This window comes from Callithrix jacchus, chromosome 12 (genome assembly GCF_049354715.1).
Source record: "Callithrix jacchus isolate 240 chromosome 12, calJac240_pri, whole genome shotgun sequence".
Lineage (NCBI taxonomy): Eukaryota > Metazoa > Chordata > Mammalia > Primates > Cebidae > Callithrix > Callithrix jacchus.
The window spans coordinates 86,732,287-86,754,321 of NC_133513.1; the positions used below are offsets into that span (position 1 = coordinate 86,732,287).

Genomic DNA, 22,035 nt, shown 5'->3' on the forward strand with positions numbered 1-22,035 from the left:
AAAAAAAGTGACAATATGCTCTGAAAATCTTTCCAGGTAAATGTACCTAGAAGTAAGTCATAAAAACAATAAAACCTGTTTTTCTGGTTACAAATATACTGTATTTTGTTTTGTTTGTTTTTGAGATGGAATTTCACTCTGTTTCCCAGGCCAGAGTGTGGTGGCATGATCTCAGCTCACTGCAGCCTCCACCTCTCAGGTTCAAGCGTTTCTCCTGCCTCAGCCTCCGAAGTAGCTGAGATTATAGGAACCCACCACCACGCCTGGCTAATTTTTTGTATTTTTGATTGAGATGAGGTTTTACCACGTTGGCCAGCCTGGTCTCAAACCCCTGACCTCAAGTGATCTGCCTGCCTCGACCTTCCAAAGTGCTTAGATTATAGGCATCAGCCACTGTGCCTGGCGAATGTACCATGTTTTATTTAATCATTCCACTATTTCTAGAATATACCTTGTTTTCAACTTTTGCATCTGTCTATCCTACATGAATTTATTTCTAGGAGAATGCTGAAATATCCCAGAGGCTGGAATACTTTGTAAATAGTAAGGCGGTGGGGGGTGGGGGGGGGTGGATAACAAGCTGTCTAGGGCAAGAAGAAGTACCCAAGGAAGAAATGAGGTAGAAAATGCTACTTCTTAATGTTGCTGCCATGGCTTAGAGGAAGGAGACCTATTCATTTTGGGGATTCAGAAGTAGATGAGAGAGGCTGAGCTATGTGCATGGGTTTTGCAGGGTGGAAATGTGGATGGATGCTTGAGGTGAACTCTGAGTTCTGCCCCTTAGTGCTCTGGTCCCATCACCTCCCAGGGCTCAACTACTAACAGACCTTTGACCTCTTGTGTTCATTCACTCATGAGTTGCTATAAAAAATACCTGAGGCTGGATAATTTATTAAAAATTTAAAAAGAGATTTTAATTGGCTCACCATTCTGCAGACTGTGCAGGAAGCATGGTGCGGCGTGTGCTTCTGGTGAAGGCCTCAGGAAGCTTACAATCATGGTGGAAGGCGAGAGGAGCCAGCATGTCACATGGCAAGAGCAGGGGCAAGAGACAGACAAGGGGGAGGTCTCAGACTCTTTTAAACAATTCAAGCTCATGTGAACTAATGGAGTGAGAACTCACTCATCACCAGGGGGATGGCACTAAGCCATTCATGAAGGATCCACCCCTATGATCCAAACACCTTCCATTAGGCCCCACCTCTAACATTGGAGGTCACAATTCAACATGGGATTTGGAAGGCACAAACATCCAAACTATGTCATCTGCCCTCATCCCCCCAGTCTCATGTTCTTCTTATATTGCGAAATACACTCAGCCCTTCCCAATAGTCCTTAAAGTTTTAACTCATTCCACCATCAAGTACACATTCCTAAATCTTATCTAAGACTCAACTCCTTCTACCTATGAATCTATAAAATCAAAACAAGTTATTTACTTCCAAGATACAATGGTGGTACAGGCATTTGATGAACATTCCTATTCCAAAAGGGAGAAATTGGCCCAAAGAAAGGGGCAAGAGGCTCCAAGCAAGTCTGAAACTAAACAGTGCAGGCATTAAACCTTGAAACTCCAATATAACCCTTGACTCCATGTCCCACATTCAGAGCACACTGGTGCTTTGTGGCTTTGCAGTGTGCATTACCCATGGCTGTTCTCACAGGTTGGAGTCTGGTGTTTGTAGCTTTTCCAGGCTTGAAGAGTGCAAGTTGCTGGTGGCTCTGCCATTCTGGGGTCTGGAGGGTGGCAGCCACCTTTCCATAGCTCTATAGGTAGCTCCACTAGATAAGAACCACTGTGTGGGGGTTCCAACTTTGCATTTTCCTTTGGCGCTGCCCTAGTAGTGTCTCTTTATGTGGGGGCTCTTCTGCCTGGGCCTCAGGCTTTCTGATACATCCTCTGAAATCTAGGGGGAAACTGCCAGCCTCTGTTACATTTTTATCTTGTGCACCTGCACACTTAACACCACATGGAAGCCACCAGGGCATATGGCAGTTTGTACTCTCAGAAGAGATAGCCTGAGAATCTTTTGAGCCACAGCTGGAGCTGGGGCAGCCATATCCTGAGGCTAAACATGGCAGGAGTACCCAGGATCTGGCCTCTGAAACCATTCTTTCTTTCTTAGCCTCTGAGCCTGTGTCTGAAATGCCTTTAAGGACTTTTTTCTATTGTCTTGGATAGTATCTCTTTTAGTCATGCTAATCTCTTTAGCAAGTGGTTGCTCTGCAGCCCTTTTGAATTGTTCCCCTGAAAACAGGCTTTTTGTCTCTACCACATGGCCAGACTGTGACTTTTCCAAAAATTTTTTTTTTTTTTTTGAGACGGAGTTTTCGCTTTTATTACCCAGGCTGGAGTGCAATGGCGCGATCTTGGCTCACCGCAACCTCCGCCTCCTGGGTTCAGGCAATTCTCCTGCCTCAGCCTCCCGAGTAGCTGGGATTATAGGCACACGCCACCATGCCCAGCTAATTTTTTGTATTTTTAGTAGAGACGGGGTTTCACCATGTTGACCAGGATGGTCTCGATCTTTTGACCTCATGATCCACCCACCTTGGCCTCCCAAAGTGCTGGGATTACAGGCTTGAGCCACCGCGCCCAGCCTGACTTTTCCAAATTTTTATACTCTGCTTCCCTTTTAAATATAAGTTCCAACTTTAAGCATTCCTTAGACTTACCACACCTGATTGTAAGCTGTTAGAAGCAGTCAGGCTACCTCTTGAATGCGTTGCTGCTTAGAAATTTCTTCTGCCAGATACCCCAAGTCATCACTCAAGTTCAAACTTTCACAGATCCCAAGGACTTGGACTCAATGAAGCCAAGTTCCTTGCTAAGGTGTCACAAGGTGACCTTCACTGCAGTTCCCAATAACTTCCTCATTTCCCTCTGAGACCTCATCAGCCTGGACTTTGCTGCCCATATTTCTATCAGCATTTTGGTCACAACCATTTAGCCAGACTTTCTTAAGATATTGCAAAATTTCCCCCATCTTTCTGTCTTTTTCTGAGCCCTCCAACTCTTCCAACCTCTGCCCATTCCCCAGTTCCAAAGCCACTTCCACATTTTCAGGTATCTTTATAGCAATGCCCCAGTCCTCAGTACTGATTTTCTGTGTTAGTCATTCTTGCATTGCTATAAAGAAATATCTGAGACTGGGTAACTTATAAAGAAAAGAGGTTTAATTGGCTTACAGTTCTGCAGGCTGTATAAGCATGGCACTGGCATCTGCTTGGCTTTTAGTGAAGCTTTGGAGCTTTTACTTATGGTGGAAGGCAAAGTGGGAACAGGCATGTCACATTACCAAACAGCAAGCAAGAGAGAGAGAAGGGGGAGGTTCCAGACTCTTCAACAAGATCTTGTGCGAACTAACTAAGCGAGACCTCATCACTATCACCAAGGGGATGACACTAAACCATTCATGAGGAAAAGACCCCATGATTCAATACCTCCCACTAGGCCCCACCTCCAGCATTGGAGATCACATTTCACCATGAGATCTGGAGGGGACAAACATCCAAACCATATTGCCTTTTAAGACAGGGAAGCCACTTGCTGTGTTTAACCACAACAGTACCCTCTGAGTGCCATTAAGCTGGAAGAGCTGGAGGCTGTGGGGAGAAATGGGAAAAGTGAATGTGCTAAAAAGATGAGGATTTTTGCCTCTGTCCCCAGGTCCTGACCAAAGCTGGAGGGATTGATTTGGGGAGGGGTGGTTTGGATTTGAAAACATTTTTCTTTTTACAAATATTATCCAAATGAATATACTAAGTTTGACATTCTTGTTAGACAGGCCCTGAAAATATAACCTCAGGTGAGCAACTGTTAGCCTCTTCCTTCTTTTCCTATGTCCTTGGGATTGAGGCAGCTCCAATATAACAACAGCAGGGAAAAGAAATGGAGGGAACCTTCCCTCCCTCTGGTTTTCCTGCCTTTCATGCTCTGAATCATATCATACTGTGTGAGCAAACTTGGGGCATAAGCATTTTTGTGTAAAATACCGGGGCTCTACTTCTATCATTTCTGCTGCCTTCACTCAGGGCCCAGAAAAGGTTCCGCGCTGGGCTAACTGCCCCAACTCTCCATCAGCACTGATGTTGCAGCTGCCCTGTCCTGCCAGGTGATGAGGAATCTGCACCATCCCAGGGTGAGGCTGCCAGGTGCACAACTTCCCAGGCAATTGTGAATCGGTGACACGTCCAATGTTTTCCAGCATGTGAGGCTGGGAATTTCTTCCCTTGATATCTCTCTCCAGTTTCCCAAGCCTCACCCCTCTGGTCTCAGGTCCTCGCCATTTGCAGCACAGGGAACTCTGATTTATCTTTTGTTGCCTCTTGTTGTTTCAGACACATGCCTATGGAATTCTGCCCAGGATGAGCCCTTTCATTGGTCCAGTAGCCAATAGGTCAAGTCAGGCTTGGCTGGGAGTAGAAACAGGTGACACTAAAAAGATAAACCAGACTTCCCTGTGCTGCAAACAGGGAGGACTTGAGTTTGGAGGGGTGAGGCTTAGGGAACTGGAGAGAGGTATCAAGGGAAGGAATTCCCAGCCTCACATGCTGGAAAACATTGGCCATGTCACTGATTTGCAGTTGCGTGGGAAGTTGTACACCAGGCAGTCTCACCCTGGGATGGTGCAGCTTCCTCATCACCTGGCAGGGCAGGGCAGCACCTGCATCACTCAGGGCCCAGAAGAGGTTCTGCGCTGAGCTAACTGCCCCAACTTTCCATCAGCACTGATGTCGCAGCTGCCCTGTCCTGCCAGGTGATGAGGAAGCTGCACTGTCCCAGGGTGAGGCTGCCAGGTGCACAACTTCCCAGGCAATTGTGCATCAGTGACACGTACTGCAGTTAGCTCAAAGTGGGAGAGTGGCTACTGCCCACTTCTCCAGGTACATCTTCTGGGGTCCTTCCCTCCCCTCCACCCCATCCTTTTCAGAACACATTGGATTCTCCAGCAATAAATACACATGCTTTCACTACTTGAAACTCCCTAAACTCCGTGTAGCTTTTATTCTGTGTCTTACCTTGGCCACTCACACTTCCCCAACCCTTCTTTCCTCTAACCTTCATATTTTGAATTCATTTAGGCATCAATCACTCTAGAAACCCTTCCTTGACTAGCGCTAGGCCAGATTCACCCCTCTAACTTTGAGTTTTCTGTTTAGTAACTGTCTCCCCCACTCCACTGTGACAGTCTCAATCACCTCTCTCTCTACTGTTGGGACTGAGCCCAGGACCTGGAATATACCAGGCACTCACTAAATTCATACTTGTTGAGCCCAACTAACCCAAGACAGGAAGCATCTCTGTGTTCTTCCCCTAAGTTTGTCCTCCTGGCAGATCCCTAACTTCATAAGTATCATCTTGCTATTTGAGCCCCTTAGTGAGAAAACTCTCTGAGAGGCCTCGCCTTGTAATAATTTGGTTGCATTCTGTTTGGATGGTCTGCAGAGTGGAGCACTGTCATTTTTAGATTCCAGACGAATCTCCACCTAGGAGGAGTGGAGAAATGTGGAGGGAGCCCATCACCATGCCAAGGTCATAGAAGGAGGCCTTGTAAGGCACTCAGGGTTTTGCTAACTGTCCCCATTCCTGCCAGGCACAATAAACCCACCATGTATATGGTACCTTCCCTTTTGCAACACTTTGACATACCTGATCTCATTTGACTCTTCCCACAAATCACCTTGTGAGGCAGAAAGAGCCAATTATACAAAAGGAAACAGATGAGGCTGATTCATTTATTTATTGTACAAATACTTATTGAGTTTCCACTATGTCTCAAGTGAAGCCTTAAGAATGGGCAGTAAACACAGGTAGCACATTCCCAGCTCTCAAGAAGTTCTGGTTCTAGTCAGGGGAGGCAAACAAGCTGCTAGTGTGCAAATAAGTAATAAATATAATTTCCAGCGGTGGTGCATGCTCAAAAGACAACCAGGCAGGGTAATATTATAGAAAGTAATGGGTGTGGAGGAGGGGCTGCTTTCAAGCAGGCAAAGCCTTTCTAAAGAGATGACATTTGAGCCAAAATCAGAATGGGCTGAAGGACTTGTAGATGATCCCTGGGGGAGCTGACACTGGAACCCTGAAGAGGGCTCTTTCCCCACCATCCTTTGGGCTCTTCTCTTCCCTCTGTCCATGTCTGTGGACACCTGTGGGTTATGTTAAGGAGTGGACACTGGTTTGTTTCATGGTGAATAGGCAGGGAATGAGGCATGTTGCAGTATCTTGGGAACTCTTAATAGCACAGCCCTGTCCCCTCGACCTGAGTGTAAACAGTCAGCTCAAAACTGAAGAGGGGCCACACAGGGCCAACTTTGCTTCACCTTTTGCCTTTTAGTATTCCCTTTCTCAAGGGCTCCCTTAGGATTAAACTTCACCTCTCTCTGGGTCAACAGGAGGGGATGTCAGAGACACCTTCCCTAAGGCAGCTAAAAAGTTAGGATTTTGCCATCCTAGAAATTGTGGTAAAATGTACATAACAAAATTTATTATCTTAACTATTTTAAAGTATACAGGTCAGGTAGAGTGGCTCAAGCCTGTAATCTCAGCACTTTAGGAGACTGCGGCAGGAGGATTGCTTGAGGTCAAGAGTTTAAGACCAACCTGGGCAACATAGAGAAATTCTGTCTCAAAAAAAAAAAATTATTTAGGTGTGGTGGTACATGTCTGTAGTCTCAGCTGAATGAGATCCTGCCTCTAAAAAATAATAAATGAAGTTCTTTGGCATTAAGTACATTCACATTGTTTTGCAATTGTCACCACTGCCTCTCTCACAAACTTTTTCATCCTCCTAAACTGAAACTCCATACTCATTAAACAATAACTTCCTGCCGTTTTTTTAAAGCCCTGATGGATCATGGGTAATGGGGAAATTAATGCCATTTTACAAAAGCCTCTGCTCTGATGCGTAGGATCCCCTTGTGCTCAATGCAGTATCTTTAGATATATGCTGAAGACCAGAATTACCTGGTGGTAGTGGTGATAGGAGAGGTGCCTGTTAAAGATGCAGATCTCATGCCAGGCATGGTGGCTCATGCCTGTAATGCCAGCACTTTGGGAGGCTGAGGTGGGTGGATCACCAGTTCAAGAGATCGAGATCATCCTAGCCAACGTGGTGAAACCCTGTCTCTATAAAAAATACAAAAATTAGCTGGGTGTGGCGGCATGCATCGGTAGTCCCAGGTACTTAGGAGACTGAGGCAGGAGAATCATTTAAACCAGGGAGGTGGAGATTGCAGCGATCCGAGATCACCCCACTGCACTCTAGCCTGGCGACAGAGCAAGACTCGGTCTCCAAAATGCAGTCCCCTTCCTGAATCAAAATCTCTTGGTTTCCACCCTAGTAAGGGTAGTTTTACCAGGTCCCCACCATGATTCTGATGCTGATGTAAATGTGAGAATCACTAGCCTTACCTCATGGGAAGAAAAAGTGAGGAAGACTATTAGCCAGAGTGGGTGGGTTAGCTCACAAAAAAAGGCTTGTATGGGGAGGCAGCTGCCTGGATTTGAATCTTCACTTCACCAGTGGCTCACCATATGGCCTAATCTCTCAGAACCTCAGCTTTCTCATCTCTAAATTGTAAATTGTCATCTTGGTGCATTCCTCACCACAGTTCCTGTGAAGATTGAATAAAATTATACAGATGAGGCACTCAGCTCAGTGCATGGAGTCACACAGAGGTCTTGATATAGTATAGAGGCTGCTGTGTGAAAGGTAGTTATGTTTTCTTGTGGAGTTATGGGTAAAGTGAATCAAACTTTACTGCCTCAAAGCTGCTTTATCTTAGCTGTCATCCACTGAAGGAAAGCAAACAAGGTTATTAGTCAGGATAGAAAAAAAAATGCCAGTAGCAACTGAGAGGGTAAAAATTTTTCTTGAAAAATCTTTTCAGAGTTGGATGCAGATAGAGAAGTTCCTGAGATGAATGGCTGAGTGGTTAGCAGTATGCAGTGCATCTATTGTTTAGCTGTGAAAAATAATAAAGAAAACGAGGGCTTGGTGCCTGAACCAGACAGATCCTTACCACCACCCACAGGGAACAGGGCAGTCAGTGTTGTCTAAAAAATATTCTGGATGGTTGGTGCCCCAGTCATTTGAGAGTGATGGTCATAGACACTGGTCAGAAAAGCTTCCTGAATAGAACATGGCTTAGCAGAAAGGAAGGTAGCAGGGGCTTGGGAATGATGAACAGGACTCAGAAATGGGAATGAATAGGCTAGGTTCAGGGAATGTGGGCTAGCGCACCCTGAACAAAATGAGTTTCAAACTAGTGGGCTGGAGAGGCTAGTGTTGATTAGATCAGCCTTAAATCCAGCTCTATTTGGCCAAATGAAATATAAGCTATTACCTAACCCTAGTAAATTTCCCTTTGATAAATATAAGTTAGACCAATTAGAGTAGTTTTATGGACCATTTTTATTTGGTGCCTAGCACAGGGTCTGGCACATAGTAGGTGTTAAAAATTATTTGTTAAATGAGTCATACCCATTAGTTGGTCAGCCCTTGGAGGAAACATTGAGCAATCTGGAAACTGCTATATGTCCAAGGATATGTTTACAAATACATGAAACAGGTGAGAGTATGTGTGGTTTTGTGGGGGGCAGGGCAGGATGATTTTCTATGATCTCTTCCTTTTAAAAAATAGCATAAATGTTATTTTAAAGAATAAAATAACCTAAAGAACTTTGGGAAAGGGATTGCTGCTATTTATGTAGGTTTTATGTCCAAAAATTATTTATTTAGACAGTATAATATTATTATATATTATTATATTTAGACAGTATTACTAGTTGAGTATCCCTTATCTGAAATACTTGGGACCAGAAGTGTTTTGGATTTTGGACCTTTTTGTATTTTGGAATATTTGCATTATATATAGTGAGCTATCTTGGGGATAGGACCTAAAATATTAAATTCATTTATGTTTCATACATATACATATAGCCTAAAGGCAATTTTATATAATATTCAGAATAATTTTGTACATAAAGCAAAGCTTTGACTGCAATTTGACTATGACCAGTCACATGATATCAGGTATGGAATTTTCCACTTGTGGTGTCGTGTCAGCACTCAAAAAGTTTCAGATTTTCAAGCACTTTTGGATTTCAGGTTTGTGAGTTAGGGATGCTTAACCTGTGTTTTGCCTAATGAAGCAGGATAAAAACCATATAGACCATATAGAGTATAATTTCAACTCTGTAAAAGACCTGTGCTCATGGGGAAAAACTGGAAGGAAGTTATAACAAAATTAGAACTTACTGATGGTATCATTTCTTTTACTTATCAGCCCTTTTTTCAGATTTTCCACTGTAAATGTGTAAGTATGTATTACTTTTATAATCAGAAAAACATAATAGCATGTTTTATTTGTTAAAAAGTTAGTGTAGGATACAGCACTTTGGCCAAAGCTTGCTTTGTTTTTTTAATTCCTGGTACCCATAAAATCACAACTGATATCTGAAATAACGACATAATGATATAAAAAAATGAACTATACTTACTGTGCTTCTTATGCTTAGTCAAGTCTAACACTACCCGTGTGCTGTGATGCAGTTGATTTGCTGAGGAGCCCACACCATTCAGGTCCTGGGATTTGCTCCATCTCCCACACCTTGACCTTCCAGGGTAGCTCCAGCCCCCCATTCCTGTCAGAGCCTCAGAAATGGCCTGAAGGCTAGTAGGGGACAGGTCAGAGCTACCCTGCTGGCTTCAGATTGTGGACTCTGACAACACTTCTGTCTGTTTTATTTGGTGTATCATCCGGAAAAATAGCGAAAGTACTAGAGTATTGGCCTGCAGATTAAACACTTTACAAAACAAAAACTAACCCTGAAACGTGTTTGCTTCATTTTTTCTTTTCAATTAGGTAAGAAGTGTAAATAATATTGTGTGCCTCCTTTGGATGATGAATTCTAAGTGGTAAATCAGAGGCACAGATAAAATGAACTTTTGAGTTTTAATGAGGTGTTCTATTTGCATTTTTAACTCTACCCAAAACAAGCCATTAGAATGACATCAAGTGTTTGAGTCAGCTGTTGCCTTGGGCATCCACCCAGAATTTGATGTCATTGATGGGCATCCTTGAGGAGCAGGAATAATTTTTAAGCTTGTTAACTGCAGGGCCACTGAAGGCCTTCAATTGGTGTTGGTGTTAAATATAATACAAATATAAAAAAGAAAATGGCTAGAAATCACCATCTTATATGACATAATACTTATACATTAAGCATGTAAATTTAAAATATTTCCTATGTGCTATGGATTTGTGGGGGAATCTCTATGAGACTGGAGAGTTATTTAGTCTGAAAAATATTTTGCTTGGTGTGATGGTAAAATGGAGGCTAGACATCAGATGTAGGAGATCCAGATAGGAGGGGATCATTAGACATAGGAGACCCAGATAGGAGGCACAGCCTGAAGAAAAGAGTTGCAGAAGCTGAATAATATCTTCTTTTGATTAAATCAGGATTATTTTACTGAGAGACTGTAATGTAAGAATGTGTGAGGGTAGTAGAGTGGTTCTATTATGTTTATCTCATCCAGAGTGAGTTTTCATCTCATGTATTTTTAATTGTTTTGAAGATAATTACCTTAATTAAGGAATGACTTGTAGAGTACTGGTTTGAAAAAACATTTAGCAAATAGATGTGTTGATGTTGCCTGTCAATTAATTTCAAATTGCTTATAATATGTGTTTAAGTTACCCCAGATAATTTGGAGGCAACTGGCTGCTTGAGGAAGCTTGTTATATTTTTGATGCATGAATGTGTCATGCAATGTGTTCAAGGAAGCAGCTCAGGGCCCATCCCACTTTTCTCTTCCCCCTCGTTGCCAGGCTACCAAAATGTGCTATGCTACTTTGACCTGCTATGAGAACTTTGCTGGACTTGCCCAGGGTAGTTCTACTGCTTTTGCTGATGGAGACTACTCTGCTCTTGCTAAACAGAAGGCAAGGCCAACCCATGGTCTTCCATCCAAGCTCCAATAAATGACTGTGATTCCCTCTCTGTTCTGTTTTCTTCTGACTTCACTTCCCAGGGCAGGTCCTCTTCTACAGACTAGGACATTTTCCGGAAAGCCTTCACTGATGACTCGAGTTCATGCTGATTTCTACCATCTGTATCTGCACTTTTGATCTGTTATGAAAATAGTATGCTTACTATTGAATGATCCTCTCACTTTTTAACTACCTAAACTACACTATTGAATATTTTGTGATATTAGTTCACATCCTAATTTTTTTCTTTATGACTGTAGTAAGTAATGCTTTCCAGTAAGCAGGGATTCTTTCTCTTCTTGTGAACCCATGTGGTTCCCTGCACATGTGCTAAGTACTCAGTAAACTTGTAGAACTTTTAAGAATCATTTACCTGCCTGCACTGGTTTAGATAAGGAACATGATCACATATAACATACAATAATATCCTACACAAAACAATAATGTACAGATATTTGAGCCTTTATTATTATAATGCTAGAGGGGTAATTTAAAAGAAATAGACATAGTCTTATGTCAGGAAATAATATGTGATGACTCTGGAGAGGTTTTTATAATGATAAAAATAAAAAGTACTACTTTTTGAGAGATTATTTCATAGGATCATTATGAGAATTACATGAGAAACTATTATTTTCCCCCATTTTACAGATGTGAAAACTAAGCCTCAGCAAGGTTGAGTTGTCTAAGATAAACCTGTGAAGTGGTGGATTTGAACCCAAACAGATTGATTCCACTATCCTGGTGCTATGTATTCATTTGAGATTTTCAGGATTTGAACCCAAACAGATTGATTCCACTATCCTGGTGCTCTGTATTCATTTGAGATTTTTAGCATCAGACGTATACAGTTGAGAAGGTTGTTTGCTGCTCAGAGGTGCCAAGCAAAAGGAGCAAGTGGGATTGAAATGCAGCCTGTGGTCTACTTGAAAAGTTGTTACAATATGGGGGTAAAGTATACATCTGTGCAGCCACCACCTCAATCAAGAGAGAACATTTCCAGTATTTCTCAGAGAGTAACTTCGTGATATGTTACAGTCTTTCCACTCTACCCTCCCCATCACCCACCCTGCTTTCAGCAACTGCTGATCCAGTTCTATCTCCATTGCTTGATTTTGCATGTTTCAGAGCAGAACTATCATTGAACTTTATGTGATAATAGAAATATTCTATATATCTGTGCTGTCCAATATGTTTGCCACTAGCCACATGTGACTCTTGAACACTTGAAATATGTCTAGCACAACGGAAGACCTGAATTTTAAAATTTGACTTATTTTAATTAATTTCAATTTAAATAACTGCATATGGCTAGTGCCTACAGTATTAGACAACACAGGTATAAACTTCAAATAAATGGACATATTCAGTATCTGGCTTCTTTCAAGCAATGTGATGTTTTTGAGATTCATCCATTTTTGTATATAATGGAAATAATTCTTTTTATTGCTGAGTAGAATTTAATTTTATGAATACAGTACAAGTTGTTTATTTGTCTGCTGGTAGACTTTTGGGTTGTTTTCAGTTTGGGGCTATTGTGAATAAAGTTGCTATAGACATATTTGTCCAAGTCTTCTTGTGGATGTATGCTTTTACGTTTCTTCTACGAGTAGAGTTTTTGGATTATAAAATGTATTTAAGTGTATGATTAACTTTATAAGAAACTGCCAAACTATTTTCCAAAGTGGCTATACCACTTTATATTCTCACCAGCAATGTTGTAGTTGCTTCATGTTCTTACCAACTTTGGTATGGCTGGTCATTTTAATTTTAGCTAGTCTAGTGGGTATGAAATACTATCTCGTTGTGATTTTAATTGGTATTTCCCTGATGATTAATGATATTTAATATCTTTTTGTGTACTTCTAGGCCATCTGTATTTCTTCTTCAATAAAGTGCTTATTCAAACCTTTGCCCATTTTTAAAAATAGGGTAATGTGTCTTCTTATGATTGAGTTATAGAGATTCTTTTTGTATTCTGGATTTAAATCCTTGTTAGATGTTTGTATTAAAAATATTTTCTACCATTCCAGGACTTGCCTTTTGAAGAGGAGATGTTTTTAATTTTGATTAGTTCAGTTTACCAATTGTTTTCTTCTGTGGTTTGTATTCAGCCTAAGAAGTTTCTGTTTACTCCAATATTGCAAAAATTTTCTCTTATGCATTCTAAGTTTTATGATTTTACCTTTTATGTGTTGGATTATTATCCATTTTAAGTTAATTATTGTGTGCGGTGTGAGGTGGGGGTTAAGGTTCATTTTTTTTTCATGTGGAAATTTTGTTGATCTATCACAATGTGCTTGTAGGCTCTTATATAAATAAATTTGCATTTATTATTTTGTGGAAAGCATCTGTTCAAGTCGTCTGCCCATTTTTAAAAAAACTTGAGTTATTTGTTCATTATTGAACAATAATAGTTTTTTTGTTGTTTTTGTTTCTGTTTTTGAGACAGAGTCTCACTCTGTCACCCATAGTGGAGTGCAGTGGCACAATCTTGGCTCACTGCAGCCTCTACCTCTAGGATTCAAGCAATTCTCATGCCTCAGCCTCCTGAGTAGCTGGGATTACAGGTATGCACCACCTTGCCCCACTAATTTTTTGTATTTTTAGTAGAGATGGGGTTTTATTATGTTGGCCAGGCTAGTCTTGAACTTCTAGCCTCAAGTGATCCAACCATCTTGGCCTCCCAACATGTTGGGATTATAGGCATGAGCCACTGCACCTGGCCAATAATAGTTTTGTACAGGTATGAATACAAGAATGTTTTCAGGTATGTGTACTGTGAATATTTTCTCCTAGTCTGTGTCATACCTTTTTCTGTCTTAATGGGTTTTTTTTTTGAGGAGCAGAAGTTTTAGATTTTGATTAAGTTTATTTTTAATGGTTATTGCTTTTAGTGTCTTAAGAAACTTTTCTGTATTCCAAGGTCTTGAATTTTTTTCTGTTTCCTTCTAGAAATTTTTGTAGTTTTAGATTTTGTATTCTGACCTATAATTCATTATGAATTAATTTTTGTGCATAATATGACATGGGGGTTGATGTTCATTTTTGTTTTTATTTGAATCCAGTACCATTATTGACTGCCCTTTCCCCATTGAATTACATTTGAACCTTTGTTTAAAAACTCAGTTGACCGTATATATGTAATCTATTTTAAGACTATATTCTATTTCACTGATGTAAATTTCTATCCTTCTGTCAACATCATATTGTCAAGATTATTGTAGCTTTATTAGGTAAATTGTAGCTTGTTAGTATCTTGAAATTAGGTTAAGTGCTCCAATTTTTCTCTCTTCTAAAAATTATTCTGACTTATTCTAAAGCCTTTATGTTTTCCACAAATGTGCTAGCTATTTCAAGATTTTTCAGTTTGAAAAATTAGTCAATATAGTTCATTATGTTAACCTATTAAAAGAAGAAAAATCATATTATCTCACCAAATGCAGAAAAACATTGGGAAATTCTCATTTGTGATAAAAGTTTTCAGCAAACCAGGAATACAAGATAACATCTTTAGTTTAGTTAAGGGCATTTGTTAAGACACCTACAGCTATTATATTAAATAGTGATATATTGAATATTTTCCCCATATGAATGAGAACAAAGCAAAGATGTATGCTCTTAGTACTTAGCATCATAATTGAATATTACAGCCACTAGATTAAGGCAAGAAAAAGAAATAAAAGATATACCTTTGGAAAGGAAGAAGTGCAATTTTATTTGAAGATAAGATGATTGTCTACATAGAAAATTCTAAGTCACCTAAAAAATGTTTGCTAGGAGTAAGAATTGATTATAACAAGGATACAATTTATGATGTCTATACACAACAATTGTATTTCTATATATTAGCAACAAATAACTGAAAAATAAAATTTAAGATAATTTTATTTATAAGTCCACCACTAATATAAAATATGTAGGAACAAACTTAACAAAAGATGTGTAAGACCTCTATACAGATAAATAAGAAACACTGCTTAGGTAAATTACAGAAGATATGCATATATACATATGTATGTGTGTGTGTGTATTCATCTATCTATGTATATATGCACATATATTTTTGTTTGCATATCTATATCTATATCTATATCTATATATGTAAATCTTTGTAGAGAGAAAAAGATAGTAGAAAGTGTACTAGCACTGGCTAGCTATATTATATAATAGAAGCCTCAGTATAGTTAAGGTTATTTTTCCCCAAGTTGATATATTGACTGAAGAGAATCAATCTTATCAGAGTCCATATAGGCCCCCCTTGTTTTGAAGAAATTTATTTTCTTGATGATCAAAGTAAGTGGTTTGGATTTATCACAGTAGATAATATGGAACTCTGTTCTCAGGTAAAGTGATGTGATGAAAATAGTATTTGAAGAAGATTTTTCTGAAAATTATATGGGATGGATTGAAACAGGAGGAAGTTAGAGTCTGGGAGACTGGAAGCCCTTAAGTAATCCAGATCTTAATGGACAAGGATTGGGCTCATATAGCCATGAAAGGGAAGGAGAGGGTCAAATGTTTATTAAGATTAACCATAAGTCTTGGTATTATGCTAGAAATGTAAACTGTGGTGTATTTATAAAACTCTTTCAATTTAAAGATGCATGTTCTTCAGGGGCTGTCAATCCATGGAGGGGGTCCTATATAATCAATAGTTACAAAATAATAATGCGGTGGTGGAAGGTAGAAAAAGCTACAGGAAACAGAAGAGAGCAATTAATGTGGACAGATTGGTGCCAGGGAGGGCTGCAGAAAGAAGATGGCATTGAAGCTGAATGATGGAGTCAACAGAGTTAAAAAATAGTGGAAAGGGAAATGCACGGAGGCATTAAGTGCTAGGCTGATTCAATAAATTGCACAAAATTTAATGTGACTGCGTAACTCTTCTTTGGGGGTTGGTCAGAGATGAAGCTAGGAAAAAATAGACTAGGTTTGACTTTTGGTGAATCTAGTCCCATCTAAAATCTTCTGTTGCCCACTTTTCTCCCTTTTCATCTCATCAAATATGTGCATTTGTGTGTGTTTGTGCATGCCTCTACACACACATAACTCCAGAAGCTTGACATTATTATACAATGAATGAGAGGGAGTACTGTGAGCATCATAGCATCACAATTCTATTCACCTCTACTCTTGGCTTAAAGTTACATTCTACTAATGTTAATGATCCATATTTCTGGGAGAGATATGGTGATTTGCAAGCTGATTAGAGACTGTTTTTATAGGGAAGATCTCCTTTCCTTATGAGTTTTGCAATTGAGAATTAATCTGTTATGGAAAAACATTTTTGTGATCCTCCATTTTGCTGTACTGGCAGCCTTATCAATGTATTAGTTCAAAAATATTAGTATAGCTTTCTCATCTACTTACTAATCAACTCCTGATAGCTAATATACATAAAGTATAAAGATTAGGGTATCTGGGTTTTCTGGGTCTGAAGTCTCTCACATTCCAGACTCAGAAACTTTTCTAATAAAGGAAGTTAAAGGCCTGAAAGGTTAAATCTTTGTGGTCTTGGAAAAGAACTCAGATGAGTATACCAGTGCCTTTAGGGAATGTTTTAAGAGGTTTGTTTCCTTGTGAGTTATGGAATTTTCATTATAATAGTTCAGAGAAAGGAGGTCAGGAGGGAGTAGAGCAGCAGATATTCAGCAGAAGAAAAAGTGAAGACTGACTCATATTATGTAGGGTTTGCGAGTGGGTGTATACACACTTAAATCCATGTGCACCATGTGCACATGATAAGGGGAAAGGGAGGAAAGGATTGTGTAGGCAAAATGTTTTCTTTAATCTCTTTGCTGAGTAGGCCTTGGGGAATAGAATGCATAAGTAAATAACGGACCAATGATTGGTTGATTGTCATATACAGATATTCAAAGGGGTTGATTGTCAGATACTCAAAGGGACTCTATAAAACTCTAAAGAAGCAAATAGGGATATTAAATTCTATTACCAGCTTTGGCAGTTACTTTAGTATATCTTTTCCATGATGGTGAAATTACTGAGTAATTTTTACTGTCTTTGATTGGACGAAATGTTCTAAGGACTTCAGATGAATTTGTGATTATGCATTGTGTTTTCCTACTTTATCTTTTGTTACATGGCTCCCTTTACCTTAAGTCTCTTTTCCTTTCCATGGATACAAGTAATTATCCCTACTGTAAAATCCCAGCTCAAATCCCCTATCCGTCAGACTTTACTGATGGCTTGGTTCATAGCCATTTTACCTTCTGAACTGTATGGAATTCAACAACAGGCGCTTAATCAATAGATAGTTGACTGATAAATTAGTTTTTCATATTGTTATTAAGCCACAGCTCCTTTGAACACCTATAAAATGCTTGTATTTCACGTTTTTCTAACTTAAATATTCTTTGGAATTCTATTTGGCTTAGGATAATAAAATTGAAAACATTCTAGGAATTAGCAAATATAACTTTCCCAACAATGCAGAAATTTTCTGTAGAGGTTTCTTGTTATGTCACTTCTCTGTACTCTTGGACTAGTCATTCAAGCATTCTCAGCCTTATTTACAAAATGGGTATGATAATAGTACCACCCCCACCTTTTCAGTTTTAGTTAGGAAAAGATTTAGATGTGAGTGACAGAAAACCTAAGACAATGGTGGATTAAACAAGATAGAATTTTATTTTTCCCTCCACTCAATCCAGGAAACAAGTAGTCAGGTCTCTCTCTTGTTTCTTTTCTATGTATGACATTCATTCTTATGTTCACCTCACAATCTAAGATGGCTGCCCCTCCTCTGGCCATCATGCCTTTCTTCCAACCAGCAGCAGAAGAAAGAGGGGCAAGATAAGGGCACACTCTGTTTCTTCAAGTACACTTTCCAGAAATTGTAAACCACTTTGCTTGTATCTCATTGGCTGTAATTTAGTCACATGGCCACATCTAACTGTAAGGGAGGTTAATAATGGAATATCCATATGCTTGGATCAAATTCAGAGGTTCTACTACTGAGGAAATAAGAATAGATTTTGGGGGGAAATTTGGAGTGTCTGCCACCCTACCTATAATGTTGTTACAAAGATTAAATGAGAAAATATGTATACTATGCTTAGAACATGCCTGATAGATAATACATGCTCAGTACTAGGTCATTGTTTTTATAATTATCTTTGGTAGACACTCATCCATTTTCACTCTGTCGTTCCAAAGAGTGAAAATTCCAAATTCGCTCTGTTAATTTGTTCAGCATATATTAAGCATCCCTGATACTGAATAATGTGCCTCTGTTTAAATCTATCAGTAATTGAAAGAAGACCATTATCCAAGATGCTCACCCTTTGTTGAAAAGCTCTAAAATTTAGGGAATTCTTTATCAGACTGATCCAAAACTTACCTCCCCAATAATTCATGTCTTAGCCCTGATCCGACCTTTTGAAACAATACAAGATGAGCCCATTTCCTCATCTCAATTTTTCAAATAAATAAAGACAGCTATCAAGCCTCCCACATAGTTTTCTTGTTCTAAACATGCATTTCATTAACTCATTTTTTTTTAGTACATGGGCTGGCAAACTTTTCTGTAAAAAGCCAGGTGGCAAATATTTTCAACTTTGTAGATCATATAGTATCTGTCTCTACTTTTCAGCTCTACTATTATAATGCAAAAGCAGCCACAGACATGACATATATGAATAGATGTGGCTGTGTTTCAATAAAATTGTATTTATAAAAAACAGATGGCTTACTAGATTTGGGACTCAGGATGTAGTTTGACAGTCCTTGCGTTAGCCCATGAAAACACCCATCAATAGTATTACTCCTGGCCCATAGTCCCCTCTCCTGAAGCTGAAACCTTACCCTGTCACTCCTGATTCTGCTTATACATTTTATTTCTTTTTCTTGTCTTAATGCTTTGGCTAGAATTTCCAGCAATTCCTGCATCTCCATAGATCTACTACCCAGTCAGTAATTTCTTTAGTTGTATTACCTATCCCTAAATATCTCAAGATTGGACATACTATCTTGACAAGTACTATCTTGTTCTGCCATATTTTTAGCCCACACCTCCTTTGACCTCTCCCAGGCTAGCACTTACCCAATCTCCCTCTTAAACCTGTACACACTAAGGAAAGAAGAATCCCTTCTTCAATCTTTTTCTTCTTCAAACCCACTAGAGTATGATCTTTATTCAGTACTTCAGGTTTTCTCTAGCCAACAGTCTAATGCCACTATAACTCTAACCTTAACCTAACTCAACCAACTTCCCTTAAAAACAACCTATAACTGACTAAGAGTAAATAGAAAGTTAACAGTTATTGATGGGTCAGCTACTGCTGACATATAATATATATATATATATTTCATCTCAATATTATAGATTTGGAAAGTATGTCTCAAAATTGATAATTTAACCAGCTCAGGATGATGTAACTTAGATTTAAGGAGTTGATCCCAGATGTAGAACTGAAATTAAAATTTGGGTGGACCTAGTGAAGGCAGTGTGTACATCTGGTATAGTAAATTCAATGCTGTGTCAATGATACAACAGACCCGCTGAACCCTTGGTTGTTCTTTTTTATCAAGATATTTCAAGGCATAGAATAATAAATGTTTTTCTTGAATTTTTGGTTTTCAAAGCATTTCCTTCACAACCTGATGGAGTAGGTGGTTTTATTTCTATTTTACAGGAGAAGAGATCAAACCCCAAAGTGGTTAAAATTTTTACCTGACATACCAGACCCCACTGTCTGGTTGTTTCTTTTTATGACTGCCCACATTTGCTCTTCCCTGAAAACTCCACCCCACCTCTTTAACTACTTCCTACTTACCTTTTGAAACTCAGCTCAGTTGTCAGCTTCTGAAGGAAACCCTCCCTGGAAATCACTCCCACCTCATCCCCACTATCTGCTTTAGATGTTCTTCCTCTGTGTTAATGCAGATTATAGCTCTATTTACACTGTATTTTGGTGACTTATCAGCTGGTAAGGAAATCCAGAACAAGATCCCTGTCTTATTTAATTTTATACTCAACAAATATTTGTTAAATAAAGTAATGGTCTGAGATTGAAGCAAGTCTAGTGCTCTAAAAAGTCTGCTCCCTGTAATGTTGTTCATCCATGATTTATGATAGTAAGCTGGAGGCAAAGCAAAGACCTTTGCTTCGATGTCTGTGTATATCTTCAGCCTTCCAGAGACAAAGCCACATATAAGATAGGCTTCTCCTATCATCCATGGGTCTTCACAGCTAGATGACATCAGAAACCCAAACCCCTAGGGCTTCAGACTAGATGGAAGACAAAGCAGCATAGTCTTTGGTTAAGAGAAGAGATTCTGTAGTCAGTCTTCCCAGATTTGAATCCCATCTCTATCATTTGCTAGTGGAGAGATCTTTGGCAATTCACTTAGCTTTTCTGTGCTTTGGTTGCTAATCTTTCAAATGTGGATAGCAGAATTTATTTGTATAAGTTATCTATCACTGTTTGTTAGCCCAAAATGCAGTGGCTCAAAGCAATAAACATATATTATCTCACAGTTTCTGTAGTCAGGAATGTGGGAAAAGGCTTATCTGTCAGGGTTTCTCAAGTGGTTGCAGTCAAGATATAGGTTGCAGGTACAGTAATCTGAAGTCTTGACTATAACTGGAGGATTCACTTCCAAGATGGCTCACACTCACATGGATGTTATCAAGAACCTTTCATACTTGTCACAGGGATCTCTCCTTAACAATATGGCAGCAGATTACCCTCAGAGCATGTGAGAGAGGAGCAGCAAGGAGGAAGCTCCAATGACTTTTATGACTCATTCTCAGCAGTCATGTACTGTTCCTTCTACCATATTCTGTATGTTAGAGGGAAATCACTAAGTATAACCCACATCCAAGGGGTGGGGAATTGGGCTCCACCTTTTGAAGAGAGGAGTATCAAAGAATTTGTGGACATATTTTAAAACCATCATACTATCTCGCAGCATTGAGTGAGAATTATGCGAGATAATAATTGCAGAGTTGCCAGGCACAATGGCTCACACCTGTAATTCCAGCACTTTGGGAGGCTAAGGTGGGAGGATTGCTTGAGCCCAGATGTTCATGATCAGACTGGCCAACATGATGAACCCCTGTCTTTACCAAAAAATACAAAAATTAGCCAAGCACTGTGCTGTAGTCTCACCTACTTGGGAGGCTGAGGTGGGAAGATCACTTGAACCCAGACTGGTTTTAAAATATGTCCACAAATTCTTTGATACTCTCCCTTCAAAAGGTAGAGCCTAATTCTGTTCCCCTTGAATGTGGATTATACTTAGTGATTTCCCTCTAACATAGAGAATATGGTAGAAGGAACAGTATGTGACTGCTGAATCCAGGAGGCAGAGGTTGCAGTGAGTAGTGATTGGGCCACTGTACTTCAGCCTGGGACTCTGTATCAGAATGAGACTCTGTCTCAAAATTATAATGATGATGATAATTGTAATGCTAACAAAAATAATTGCAACATCCTTAGGACAGGAACTAGACAGCACCAAAATGTTTTCCCTCTCTCCAACTTCAATTTATTTACCTCATGGGTAAGAAAGGACATATTAGCCATCAATCTGAAGGCTGTGGCCTGAAAAATCTCTTTAAAAATTAGAACAAATATTTGAATTCAAGTTAGTGCCATATGCCATTAAAGTTATCTATATAATTCTTCACCTAAGAAGTTGTTCATGGTATGCTTTGAATTTTTAAAGCAGGTACAGAACAGAATGCCCAATATTATCTGGTATTTGCATAGTTAAATACATATATCCCTATGTATGTTGATTCATAGGGAGTGTTCTGGAAGGAGGTTTCTTAAAGTAATGATAATAGTTATTGCTGTGTGGTAGGATTCATTAGGATGCTAAGCTAGGACACTGCTGCTCTGTGTGGGCTGGTTTATTCCCTGTAAAGATATGAATGCTAGAGTGTCCACTGATTTTTTTAGAGTAGTTGTAGAGATATGCATATACTGGGAGCCTCTCACCTGAGAAGCTGTGTTTGTGCTTGAGGGAAACATATGGAAGGAAAGAAGGGAGAGCTGATGACTC

General features: G+C 39.4%; 1 protein-coding gene across 5 annotated transcripts in view; it reads left to right on the forward strand.

The window, feature by feature from the left end:
- PLCE1 (phospholipase C epsilon 1) overlaps positions 1-22,035 on the forward strand; it is a 375,911-nt gene that overhangs the window by 13,815 nt on the left and 340,061 nt on the right. The window lies entirely within an intron of this gene.